The sequence below is a fragment of the Apodemus sylvaticus genome, chromosome 2 (genome assembly GCF_947179515.1).
Source record: "Apodemus sylvaticus chromosome 2, mApoSyl1.1, whole genome shotgun sequence".
Lineage (NCBI taxonomy): Eukaryota > Metazoa > Chordata > Mammalia > Rodentia > Muridae > Apodemus > Apodemus sylvaticus.
Genome location: NC_067473.1, coordinates 166196696 through 166210706, shown reverse-complemented (window position 1 = coordinate 166210706; position 14011 = coordinate 166196696). Strand labels below are relative to the sequence as shown.

Sequence of the window (14011 nt, the reverse complement as noted above, 5' to 3'; positions counted from 1 at the left end):
TGAGTATTGCATTATCATTAGAATAAATCCTCTTAATTGAACGCACAATTAAGAGATAGAATGTAGTTGTAGGTTTTGATTTCTCATTTGTTAGTCAAGTAGGTTTTCCTTCTTTTGTTGTTTTGCTTCTTGTAGAAGTTTTTCTAATTATTACAAACATTTCTTTTGGTTATAAAATATAATTTAAAGTTTGTGAGCAGTTGAAAGCATAGTTCAATGAAATGCTGATTATCTTTTATGTAAGGCATCAGTTGTCCTACTGGCCCACTTTGATCCATCTAGGATGAGTTGAGACCTTATAGAAATGGTGGTAACAATTGAAGTTGGCAAGTTGTAGTGGCTTACACTGTGATACTGGCTATTAGGAGGCTCAGACATGATTGCTGAAAAATGAATAAAGTGAGAGCTTATGTCATAGAGCCAAACAAACCAAACAAAACCAAGACACGTGTATTCCTCAATATTTTCCATGGACAACACTTTATATTTTACAGCTGTACTCAGATGATAAAACTCAGAACAGTTAGTATTGATACAGAAACTTGTTCTAATCTAGGATCTGTGTATCTATTCCATTGACTGGATAATGCCACTCTAGGTATTTCCTCCATGTTTAGGTTCCCATGAGTTCATTGATTATGTCATTTTAGTGTCCTTGTGTACTGAATGTTTTTATTTTGTTTTGCTTTGTTTTGTTTCATTTGCTTTCTGTTCGTTTGGTTTTCATGGTGGTTTTGTTTGGTTTTTGTTTGCTCTGAGAAAGCTTTTCTCTATACTGGCATTATACAGTAAAGCTTAGCTATACTGGCATTCTCTGTAGAACAAGCTGACCTGGAACTCAGATTCATTTACCTCTTCTTCCTGAGTACTAAGATTAAAGGCATGCTTCTGGTTTTGGCATTTTGCCTTAATATTTTATAAATGAACTTCTGGTGTGAGTTTGTGTATATAAAATATATACTCACTTTTCATGTCATGAGAAATATGTATGCCTGCGGACACACACACACACACACACACACACACACACACACACACTGGCCTTGGCCCTTGCTATATAGACAAGGCCTCCCGCAAACTCATAGAGATCTGCCTTTGCCTCCCAAGTGCTGAGATTAAAAACATGTTCAATAATACCCCACTGAGAAACACAGGAAATCCTCCATCAAATCCAAAAAAGAGTATTTCCAGCTCTTCTCAAAGTTTTTTCTTGCCTCATCTTTGTTCTCTTTCACTGTAAATTAATTCTATTCCATTGCAACTTTGTATCTCCCTTTTTGCTTAGCACTTTTAAAACTTTAACCTACAACTTCTTTCTTAAAATATTTAATTAATTCTGTGATACTTTCATACCATGTACTTCAATCATATTCATTTCCCTTCATCTAACTATACCTATTTTACTCCTAGCTCCATACCCATTCTATTCTCTCTTTGCTCTTCTCTTTTCTTAAAATTCATCAAGTCCTGTCATCCAGTTACTTTTAGGTGTGGGGCATGTCCTGGAGTTGGTTCATTGGAAATGTTAATAAGATTTACAAACCTTTGGCCAAATTAGCCAAGTAAATTGAGAGGATCCAAGTTAATATAATTAGAGATGAAAAGAGAGACTTTACAACAGGCACTGAGAAAACTCAGGAAATCATAAATGCATATGGTGCAAATATTTATTTCACCCAAGTGACCACAGGCTTCCTCTAAGTTTGGAGTAAAGAGTGAGAATCACTTCATTGAAGCCAGAGAGTGTTTAGAATTGGATATCTTCTAATGGAATTTTCCTTTAATTAATATGAAATGACTTTTTCTGCTGCTTCCCAGAAGTTTCTATTTGAAGTTTATTTTGTCAGATTAGTTTTCCATAAAGGTATCAGTCTGAAAAAAAATTTTTTGGCAAAATAGATATGGCTGTTTGTTTCTTAGTTCTGTTTGCTTGGACATCTTTTCACTCTTTTTCTCCTAAGTTCATTTAAGGATTGCTTACTAATGTTTATTAAAATTCATTGACCAAGATAACATATAGAAGCAAGTGTTGATTTTAGGCTTAGGGTACCAGAAGTTTGTACCCTCCCATGATGGTGAGTAATGACATAGTAGAATAAATGGTAGCTCACATCTAGAATCACAAGCAGGAAGCAGACAAAGCTAATTCCAAATGTAGTAAAGTCTTTTAACATTTCAAAGCCTGCCTCCAGTGATATGCTTCCTTTAGCAAGACCACAATTCCTGATCTTCCTTATACAGCCACCAACTGAGGACCAAGAAGTTCACATGCTTAAACTTATGGTGTACATTTGAATTAAACAACCACAGTAGTATCCTTAGTGTTGAGCTGAGATTTTGGAAGCTTATGAAAACGAATCTCTTGCTTTTTAAAGAAAAGCAGGGAAAGTAGATGCATTCCATCTGACTATCACAGAAAACAGAAAAACAAAAACAGTAGGCTTAGATTTAAAATAGAGCTCAAGAGATATGCATAAATGAGAAATACTGTTCATAGTGTATTTCCAATTATCACCCCAGTCTTTGCTTCAGTCTCTTCTACAGGATAGACTGACAATTTTTAGAACTTGTTTCAGTAGACCAAGAACCAAATAGAAAGGTATGAGTATCTCACAACAAAATATCTTTCTTTCCACCAGAATCGATGTGTTGCATTATCTAAAACATTTTTTATGGAACTGAATAATGTGAATTATACATACCAATAAGATGAAAGGGAGCAGATATAAATATACCTTTCCTTTTTTTAGAAATTATATTGTTTTTTTGAGTGTTTTGTCATAGTTGGTTTTTATTCTAGCTTAAGAGTTATGTCAAGTAAAGTATTTCCTTGGCACTAAAGGAGTCTCTTCTGTAGGGAGTCTCTTGAAAACCCAGGAAGTTAATAAAGTTCAAGAGTCAAAAAAGTTCATGAAATTCATAAGATACACAAGGACCCTCTTGCAAATTTATATAAGCAGTAATAATTGCTGGGAAAGATAACCCTCCTACCAACTGAGCTGCCTGTAAATTATGTATGGAGCTCCATGATCAAATTTCAGGAGTCCATCATCAATACTAGGATGAACTTTATGTAGCTGTCTTTAAGGCTTGTCCAATTTTCTGAGGAACTACCAGACTGATATAAACAGTAGTTATACCAGCTTGCAATCCTACCAACAATGGGGCAGTGTTCCTCTTTCTTTATATCCTTTACCAGCATCTGCAGTCACCTAAGATTTTGATCTTAGCCATTCTGATGGGTGTGAGGTGGGATCTCAGGGTTGTTTTGACTTACATTTCCCTGATGATTAAGAACGTTTAACATCCCCTTGTTCTGGAAAGACTCAATGAAGCAGTATTCAGCAAAACCAGAACGGGGAAATGGGAAGGGGTGCGTGGGAGGACAGGGGGAGAGAAGGGGGCTTACGGGACATTTTGGGAGTGGGGGGGCTAGGAAAGGGGAAATCATTTGAAATGTAAATAAAAATATATCGAATAAAAAAAAGATTCAAAAAAAAAGATTAAAAAAAAAAAAAGAACGTTTAACATTTTCTTAGTTGCTTCTCTGTCATTTGGCATTCCTCAGTTGAGAATTCTTTGTTTAGCTCTGCATCCCCATTTTTAATAGGGTTGTTTGGTTCTCTGGAGTCTAACTTCTTGAGTTCTTTGTATATATTGGATATTAGCCCTCTATCAGATGTAGGATTGATAAAGATCTTTTCCCAATCTGTTGGTTCCTGTTTTGTCCTATTGACAGTGTCCTATTGACAGAAACTTTGGAATTTTATGAAGTAGCATTTGTCATTTTTTTGTTTGTTTTTTGAGGAAGGGTTTTTCTGTATAGCCCTCATTGTCCTGGAATTTACTCTGTAGACCAGGCTCAAACTCAGAAATCCACCTGCCTTTGCCTCCCAAGTGCGGGATTAAAGGTGTGTGCCAACACTGCCCAACCTATTTGTCAGTTATTGATATTAGAGCATAAGCTATTGGTGTGCTGTTCAGGAAATTTTCCCATGTGCACATGTGTTCCAGGATCTTCCCCAATTTCTCTTCTATTAGATTCAGTGTATATGGTTTTATGTGAAGGTCCTTGATCCAAGTGGACTTGAGTTTTGTAGAGGGAGATAAGAATGGATCACTTTGTATTCTTTGGCATGTTGACTGCCAGTTGAATCAGCATCATTTGTTGAAAATGCTTTTTTGTTTCCACTGGATGGTCTTAGCTCCTTTGTCAAAAGAGCTAGGTGTGTGGGTTCATTTCTGGGTCTTCAATTCTATTCCATTAATCTACCTGACTATTATTGTACCAATACCATGCAGAGTTTATCTCTATTGCTCTGAAGTATGGCTTGAGGTCAGAGATGATGATTTTGCCATTAGTTCTTTTATTGTAGAGAATAGTTTTCACTATCCTGGGTATTTTGTTTTTCCAGATAAATTTCAAAATTGCTCTTTCTAACTCTATGAAGAATTGCCTTGGAATTTTGATGGTGACTTCATTGAATCTGTGGATTGCTTTAGGCAAAATGGCCATTTTTATTATATTAACCCTGCCAGCCCATGAGCATGGGATATCTTTCTAGCTTCTGAGATGTTCTTCAATTTCTCTCTTCAAAGACTTGAAGTTCTTGTCATACAGATCTTTCACTTCCTTGGTTAGAGTCACACCAAGGTATTTTATATTATTTGTGACTTTTATGAAGAGTGTCATTTCTCTAATTTCCTTCTCAGCCTCTTTATCTTTGAGTGTAAGAAGGCTACTGATTTGCTTGAGTTAATTTTATATCCACCCACTTTGCTGAACTTGTTTTTCAGGTTTAGGGGTTCTCTGATGGAACTTTTGGGTCACTTATGTATACTATTATATCATCTGCAAATAGTGATACTTTGAATTCTTCCTTTCCATTTGTATCCCATTGACCGCCCTTTTTTGTCTACTTGCTCTGACTAGGTCTTAGAGTACCATGTTGAACAGGTACGGAGAGAGTGGACAACCTTCTAGTCCCTGATTTCAGTGAGTTGCTTCGAGTTTCTCTCCATTTAGTTGGATGTTGGCTACTGCTTTGTTGTAAACTGTTTTTACTATGTTTAGCTATTAGCCTTGAGTTCTTGATCTTTCCAAGACTTTTATCATGAAGGGGTGTTGGATTTTGCCAAATGCTTTCTCAGCATCTAATGAAATGATCATGTGGGTTATTTTTCTTTGAGTTTGTGTATGTACTGGATTACATTGATGTATTTCCATATATTAAATCATCCCTGCACCCCTGGGATGATGCCTGCTTGATCATGGTGGATGATCGTTTTGATGTGTTTTTGGATTTAGTTGGCAAGAATTTTATTGAGTATTTTTGCATTGATAGTCATAAAGGAAATTTGTCTAAAATTCTCTTTCTTTGTTGGGTCTTTTTGTGGTTTTGGTTTCAGAGTAATTGTGACTTAGTAGAATGAAATGGGTAGTGTTCCTTCTGTTTCTATTCTGTGGAATACTTTGGAGAGTATTGGTATTAGAATTTCTTTGAAGTTCTGATAGAACTCTGCATTAAACCCATCTGGTCCTGAGCTTTTTTAGATGGGAGACAATTAGTGACTGCTTCTATTACTTTTGGGGTTATGGCACTATTTTGATCATTTTTCTGATCCTGGTTTAACTTTGGTACCTGGTATCTGTCTAGAAAACTGTGCATTTCATCTAGATTTTCCAGTTTTGTTGCATATAAGCTTTTGTAGTAAGATCTGATGATTTTTTTAGAATTCCTCGATATCTGTTATTACTCTTTTCAGATTTTGTTGATTTCGATACTATTTCCATGCCCTTTGATTAGTTTGACTAAGAGATTATCTTGTTGGTTTTTCCAACCAGCTTCTGATTTGGTTGATTCTTTGTATAGTTCATTTTGTTTCTAAGTGTTTGATTTCAGCCCTGAGTTTCCTCTGCTGTCTACTTATCTTGGGGGTATTTGCTTCTTTTTGTTCTAGAGCCTTCAGATTTTCTGTCAAGCTGCTAGTGTATGTTTTTTCCAGTTTATTTTTGGAGGCACCCAGAGCTGTGACTTTTCCTCTTAGCACTGCTTTCATTGTGTCCCATAAGTTTGGGGATGTTGTGCTTTATTTTCATTAAATTCTAAAAAGTCTTTAATTTCTTTCTTTATTTCTTCCTTGTCCAAGTTGTTGAGTAGAATGTTGTCCAGTTTCCATGTATATGGGCTTTCTCTTGTTTTTGTTGTTATTGAAGACCATCCTTATTCCTTTGTGATCTGACAGGGTGCATGGGATTATTTCAATCTTCTTATATCTGTTGATGGCTGTTTTGTGATCAATTATATGGTCAACTTTGAAGAAGGTACTATATGGTGATGAGAAGAAGGTATATTATCTTGTTTTAGAATAAAATGTTCTATAGATTCTGTTAAATCCATTTGGTTCATAACTTCTGTTAGTTTCACTGTATCTCTATTTAGTTTCTGTTTCCATGATCTGTCCGTTGATGAGAGTGGGGTCTTGAAGTCTTCCACTATTATTGTGTGAGGTACAATGTATGCTTCAAGCTTTATTAAAGTTTCTTTTTTGAATGTAGGTTTCCCTGCATTTGGAGCATAGATGTTCAGGGTTGACAGTTCATCTTGGTTGAGTTTTCCTTTCATGAGTATGAAGTATGAAACCTTTCTTATCTTTATGATAACTTAGGGTTGAAAGTCTATTTTATTCTATATTTTAATGGATACTCCAGTTGGTTTCTTTTTTTATTTTTTTTAATATTTTTATTTTCTATATTCTTTGTTTACATTCCAAATGATTTCCCTTTTCCCGGATCGCCCCTCCCCATATGTCTCATAAACCTTCTCTCCATCACTTCTCCAATCACCTCCTTCCTTTTTCTCTGTCCTTATATTCCCTTCCAATGCTAGATCAATCCTTTCCAGGATCAGGACCCTCTCCATACTTCTTCATGGGAGTCATTTGTTATGCGATTTGTGCCTTGGGTATTCAGGGCTTCTGGGCTAATTAATATCCACTTATCAGAGATTGCATTCCATGTGTATTCTTTTGTGATTGGGTTACCTCACTTAGGATGATATTTTCCAGATCAAACCGTTTGCCTAAAAAAATTGTGAATTCATTGTTTCTAATTGCTGAGTAGTATTCCATTGTGTAAATATACCACATTTTCTGTATCCATTCCTCCTTTGAGGAGCATCTGGGTTCTTTCAAGTTTCTGGATATTATAAATAAGGCTGCTATGAACATAATGGAGCATGTGTCTTTATTGCATGCCAGGGAATCCTTTGGGTATATGCTCAGGAGAGGTATAGCAGGGTCCTCTGGAAGTGTCATGTCCAGTTTTCTGAGGAACCTCCAGACTGATTTCCACAGTGGTTGTACCATCTTACAGCCCCACCAGCAGTAGAAGAGTGTTCCTCTTTCTCCACATCCTCGCCAACACCTGCTGTCTCCTGAGTTTTTGACCTTAGCCATTCTGACTGGTATAAGGTGAAATCTCAGGGTTGTTTTGATCTGCATTTCCCTAATGACTAATGATGTTGAGCACTTCTTAAGGTGCCTCTTGGCCATCTGAATTTCTTCAGGTGAAAATTCTTTGTACCCCATTTTTAATCTGTACCCCATTTTTAATAGGGTTATTTGGTTCCCTGGGGTCTAACTTCTTGAGTTCTTTGTATATATTGGATATTAGCCCTCTATCAGATGTGGGGTTGGTGAATATCCTTTCCCATTTTGATGGTTGCCGTTTTGTCCTTTTAACAGTGTCCTTTGCCTTACAGAAACTTTGTAATTTTATGAGGTCCCATTTGTCAATTCTTGATCTCTTGCTTGAAAGAACCCAGACAAGTGGACCAATGGAATAGAATTGAAGATCCAAAAATGAATCCACACACCTATGGTCACTTGATCTTCGACAAAGGATCCACCAGTGGAAAAAAGATAGCCTTTTCAACAAATGGTGCTGGATCAATTGGAGGTCAGCATGCAGAAGAATGTGAATTGATCCATTCTTATCTCCATGTACTAAACTTCACTCCAAGCGGATCAAGGACCTCCATGTAAAACCAGACACACTGAAACTAATAGAAAAGAAACTGGGGAAGACCCTTGGGGACATGGGCACAGGGGAAAAGTTCCTGAACAGATCTCCAGTTGGTTTCTTAAGAACATTTGCTTGGAAAATTAATTTCAAGCCTTTTACTCAGAAGTAGTGTCTGTCTTTGTGCCTGAGGTAAGTTTCCTCAAAAAATTCAGGATATTTAGTTGAATCTCATATAACCATTAGCTTAAGTTTGTAACAACTGTTAATCACATCAATACGAAAGCCATTTGTTTTTGCCTTCCCTACCAGTTACTGCTCTAGCTGCCTGATTGCTCTCATAGCCATTGATACTACCTCTCCAATGAAAACCTAAGACAAAGTTGGCTTGAGGCTTTCTGGATGCCCCATCTCTCTCTATCCTTTAGCAATATTGATCTGAACTAAGGAAGGCATACTATAGCTTAAACACTGTCACAAGACATGGGCCAAAGATTAGAGTTATTAAGAGAGCTAGTGGTTTCAAATCATTTTCAAGCAACTAGATGAACTAGAGTGTTCATATGTATATGCAAACATATGCTGAAATACTATATACTTATAGTTGATATAAATTTCAGTGGACTCATTCCATAGAAGAATTTAACAATATATGCAGTTTCTAAAAGAAGGAAACCCCTCAAAGGCAAGACAAACATACAGGACCATCATAATAATTGTAGATTTATTATCTTGGTAGCTATAAAACTTGGTCTTACAACCTGGTTGTTCAGTATGTAGATAAATTTCTACACTGCAAAATGAGATGATTTTTAAAAAGCAGCTCCAAAAGACAGCAATCATAATGAAAATATTTGTGATTTATGATTGAAAAATTAACAGTACCCTAGGGCTCTCAGGCTATCAAAGCTGCAGATCTCTGGCCGCTTCCTCACATCTCTGCTTTTATGTAAACTGACTCTTTTTCTGCTTCCCACAGAAGGAGGAAAACTTTTTGAAGCAACAACATCTTAAAATTTTCTTTCTTTGAATGCAAAATATTTTCCCTCTATCACCAAAAGACAGTAGTGCTCAAACCTGAAGACATAGAGGGTGGGGAACACTAATGCAAATTTTACTTAAGAAGGCCCCTCAGAGTAATGCTTTGTATGGAGAAAAAAAATCTATGGAGGAACAGCTTTTATTAGTCAATGTATGTGACATTGTGAGAATGTGTGTGCTACAATGTTTACTAACAACATTATGTGACACACAGTATGGATGTGTGTGCCATGACCTTTAATAGGTACTCTATGTGACATGTATGTACTGTGCTGATTTTCCTGTGCTTCTATGAAGGAAACTACTCACCCTTTTTTCTTATCTCACTTCCTTTCTTTCAACTCCAGATATAACTGAGGAGGTTGTTTTCCCACTGGCCAAATCTCATGGCAAAAAGAAGAAGACTTGATATTATTCCTGTTCAGACCAACATTATGTTAGCAGGATCATTAGCTTGGAACACATGCGCAACAACACAAGAAATCTGTGAATTTCTCTTCCCAGCTTACCTTTGCTTCTCCTGCATGTGATACACACAAATGGTACAAAGAGCTGAAGTTGTGTAGAAGTGATAGTCAGGACATCTACAGTGATTTTTGAGGCTGGGTTCAATATTTCCAAATGAAAGAACATTATCTCCTTGATTCCCCATCTGCTAATATACAGAACATACCTGGTAAAGATGGCTCTCCTCTCACATAAAACTCAAGTAAATCAGGTCAAGCCCTTGTTATTATGAAAACAGTAGTATTGACAGCTGTGTTAAGGTATATTTGGACTCATACTGTTCTTCCTTATTCTCACTGCTTTATTTGACTGATATCAATGATCCCAGTACCTTCCCTGTGCTAGATATTCATTCTGTGGCAGCCCATGATTGTTTCCTATGTGAACAGCCTGCCAAACAGTAGATACAAAAAGACACTGAAAGGTACTGTCCTGTTTTTTATGGCCCTAGGAAGGTTCAAAACACTTTGAATATAGAAAAATCTTATTTATAATTATTTTTACAAACACAGTTTTAGGAATTTATAAAATATTTAAGGAAATAAAAAGTGTACTTTCATTAAAGGAAACTTAGAAGTGTCATTTAGGGTAAACTTGTGTAGAATCTACTTTAATGCTTAATTAAATGTTAAAATTCTCCACAGTACCCATTTATTGCTAAATAATTTCTGGAAGTTAAACTTACACTCAAATATGTGTGTGCATATTCTATACACATGTATGATGCATGTTAACTAAGAAACTTTTTCTTTTGCTTTGTGTTTTTGCTTTTTGAGATAGGATTTTGCTATATAGCCCAGGTTAGCTTCAAACTCTTAATCTTCTTCTATTCTCTCCTGAGTGCAGAAATTTGATCATGAATCACCACAGGCAACATGAAAACTCACCTTTCCAGTGACAGATTTTCTTGTCACTCAACCACCATGCAATGTTCTGTCTGTTGTTTTCTTTAAGAAATATATGTATTTTTATTATCTTTTCTCTATCTGGAATATTATCAAATACACACTGAATTTAATGTGTCAAAATTCTTGACCCATAAAAGGTTACCCCTGTTCCAGATATGGTGTTAGTTATCAATGATTCTAAGACAAAGGCAAGCCTTCTTATTTGTAATTTTGTCAGGTCTTTGTTCAACCTAATTAAAAATCCTCAAGAACAGAAATTATACCTCAATGCAGGTCTTTGCAAGGTATGCTATGGGTATAGGTGATGACATCAGTTTTCAGAAGGTAGAGTTAGGGAGGATCTACTTCTAGCAAGCTCTCTACTTGCTACTCTCAGAGCACTCTGGCTGTTGGTGAGAGTCATGAATCTTTTGCTCCATAGGTCTGTATGTTTCCTGGCAATTTATTTTACATGGGGATAAGTGGATGAAGGTGAAAAGGAAAGAGATGATGATGAGGGAAGAGGGAAAAAATGAGAGAGGGGGGAAGAAGAAGAAGGAAGAGGAGGAGAAGGAGGAGAATGGGAGACGGAGGAGAAGGAGGAGAGGGAGAGGGTGAGGGAGAGGGAGACAGAGAGGGAGAGGGAGTAGGAGAGGGAGAGGGAGTGGGAGAGGGAGAAAAAGAAAAAGAAAGAGAAAGAAAAGGAAAAGAGAGGAAAACGTTCATTCTATACTTTGATCAAGACTTTTAAAGATCCATTAAGTTACAGATAGCCTCAGTAACCGGAAAATCAATGAGTACAAGTGGAAGGTGCTTCAGGAATTGAGGTAGAATAGATGACTTAATGATCACCATATGACTTAGTTTGTAACTCGGTTTGAAATGGCTTTTCAATTTTTTAACTCAAATAAGAAGTGTGTCTTTTAAAGCATGGACATCTGTACTATTTGTCATTTTTGGGTTAAATTTGTTCAAGAGATCAATAGATTTTATGACTTTTATACACTGGGCAAAGTCAATAATCTCCATTAAACTCAAGCCTCAAAAATTTGAAAATAAGTCTCCTTGGTGAGATTTAGTAAATATACTCCCAGGCTGCATTGGGATTTTTAGTATAACATTAGTGCATGTAAGCTTACCAAAATATATTGGTTCTTTAAAAAACAATAAGTAAATAAGTATGCTTCTCCATGAAATATATCTTCAGAAATAACATGTATGACAAAATGCATACACTTTCTCCACAACATCTGTTTTATTGCCAAATACCAGATAAAACCTGTGCCCAACTGAAAAGGCTGAGTATAGAGCCTATCTATATAGGATATATATACTATAGAGCCAATCACAGTGTTTATACCCATAATCCCTGAATTTGGGAAACCAAGGCAGAAGGATCAACATTAGTTTGAGGCCCACTTGTGCTACAGAATGAGATACTAACTCAAAAATCCAAACCCCAGTCAGACATGGCATAATGCATCTTTTTTTTTTCTTAATTCTTTGTTTACATTCCAAATGATTTCGCCTTTCCTGGTTCCCCTCTCCCCATATGTCCCATAAGCCCTCTTCTCTCCACCCATTCTTCAATCACCTCCCTCCTTTTTCTTTGCCCTGGTACTCCCCTACAATGCTGGATCAAGCTTTCCAGGATCATGGCCCTCTCCATACTTCTTCATGGGATTCGTTTGATATGCTAATTGTGTCTTGGGTATTCAGAGCTTCTGGGCTAATATCCACTTATCAGTGATTTCATTCCATGTATATTCTTTTGTGATGGGGTTACCTCACTTAGGATGATATTTTCCAGTTCCATCCATTTGCCTAAAGATTTTGTGAATTCATTGTTTCTAATTACTGAGTAGTATTCCATTGTTTAAATATACCACATTTTCTGTATCCATCCGTCCTTTGAGGGACATCTGGGTTCTTTCCAGCCTCTGGCTATTATAAATAAGGCTGCTATGAACATAGTGGAGCATGTGTCCTTATTGCATGCTGGGGAATCCTCTGGGTATATGCCCAGGAGAAGTATAGCAAGGTCTTCCAGAAGTGTCATGTCCAGTTTTTTAAGGAACCGCCAGACTTGATTTCCAAAGTGGTTGTACCATCTTACAGCCCCACCAGCAGTGTTGGAGTGTTCCTCTTTCTCCACATCCTCACCAACACCTGCTGTCTCCTCAGTTTTTGACCTTAGCCATTCTGACTGGTGTAAGGTGAAATCTCAGGGTTGTTTTGCTATGTATTTCCCTAATGACTAATGATGTTGAGCATTTCTTAAGCTGCTTCCCGGCAATGTGAATTTCTTCAGGTGAAAATTCTTTGTTTAGATCTGTATCCCATTTTTAATAGGGTTATTTGGTTCCCTTCTTGAGTTCTTTGTATATATTGGATATTAGCCCTCCTATTGGATGTAGGGTTGGTGAAGATCTTTTCCCAATTTGTTGGTTTCCATTTTATCCTTTTGACAGTGTCCTTTGCCTTACAGAAACTTTGTAATTTTATGAGGTCCCATTTGTCAATTCTTGATCTTAGAGCATAAGCTATTGGTGTTCTGTTCAGGAACTTTTCCATAAGGATCAAATAGATCATCTAAACAGTCCCATAACCCCTAAAGAAATAAAAGGGGTCATAAAAAGTCTCCCAACCAAAAAAAGCATGGGACCAGAAGACTTCAGTGCAGAATTCTATCAGACCTTCAAAGAAGACCTAACACCAATACTCTTCAAACTATTCCACAAAATAGAAACAGAAGGAACACTATCCAATTCCTTCTATGAAGCCACAATTACGCTGATACCAAAACCACACAAAGATCCAACAAAGAAAGAGAACTTCAGACCAATTTCCCTTATGAACATCGATGCAAAAATACTCAATAAAATTCTTGCCAACCAAATCCAAGAACACATCAAAATGATCATCCACCATGATCAAGTAGGCTTCATCCCATGAATTCAGGGATGGTTCAATATAAGGAAATCCATCAATGCAATCCACTATATAAACAAACTCAAAGAAAAAAAACACATGATCATTTCATTAGATGCTGAAAAAGCATTTGACAAAATTCAGCATCCTTTCATGCTAAAAGTCTTGGAAAGAACAGGAATTCAACACATCTTTTAATCTTGGGTTTGGGAGAAACACATGCAGATTCTTGAGGTTGTATCCAGACAATTCTACAGAGTAAGTTTCAGTGTTACACAGAAAAATCTTGTGCTGAAAACCAAACCATCAAAAAAAAAAAAAAAAAAAAACCACAAACAAAAGCCAACCTCAAGAAAACAACAATAGCAACAAAAGCAGAATAAAAATTAAAATCCCAACCAACTAAACTAACAAAAATAATATTTGATATTCTTATATAATTGATAAGGATGTAAATTTAAAACAAGTATTCAATGCTTTCAGGAAAGCTTCCAATAAGAATTATTAATTAAGAAAAATGGTCACAAAGCAATGGGAGGCTCTTACCATGTTCTATAGAAGAATGAAAGGGGGATTATTATTACAAAATTATTGGTAGAATTTTGTAAAAAAGTTCCAAAGG

At 36.4% G+C, this 14011-nt stretch overlaps 1 long non-coding RNA gene across 1 annotated transcript; it reads left to right on the top strand.

Annotated features, from left to right (window-relative positions):
• The first annotated feature begins 7769 nt into the window (after positions 1-7769).
• On the top strand, positions 7770-10631 carry LOC127679315 (uncharacterized). Its single transcript, XR_007976732.1, has 2 exons — positions 7770-8215; positions 9412-10631. It is a non-coding gene; the product is annotated as an uncharacterized LOC127679315 (long non-coding RNA).
• Positions 10632-14011: the final 3380 nt, after the last annotated feature.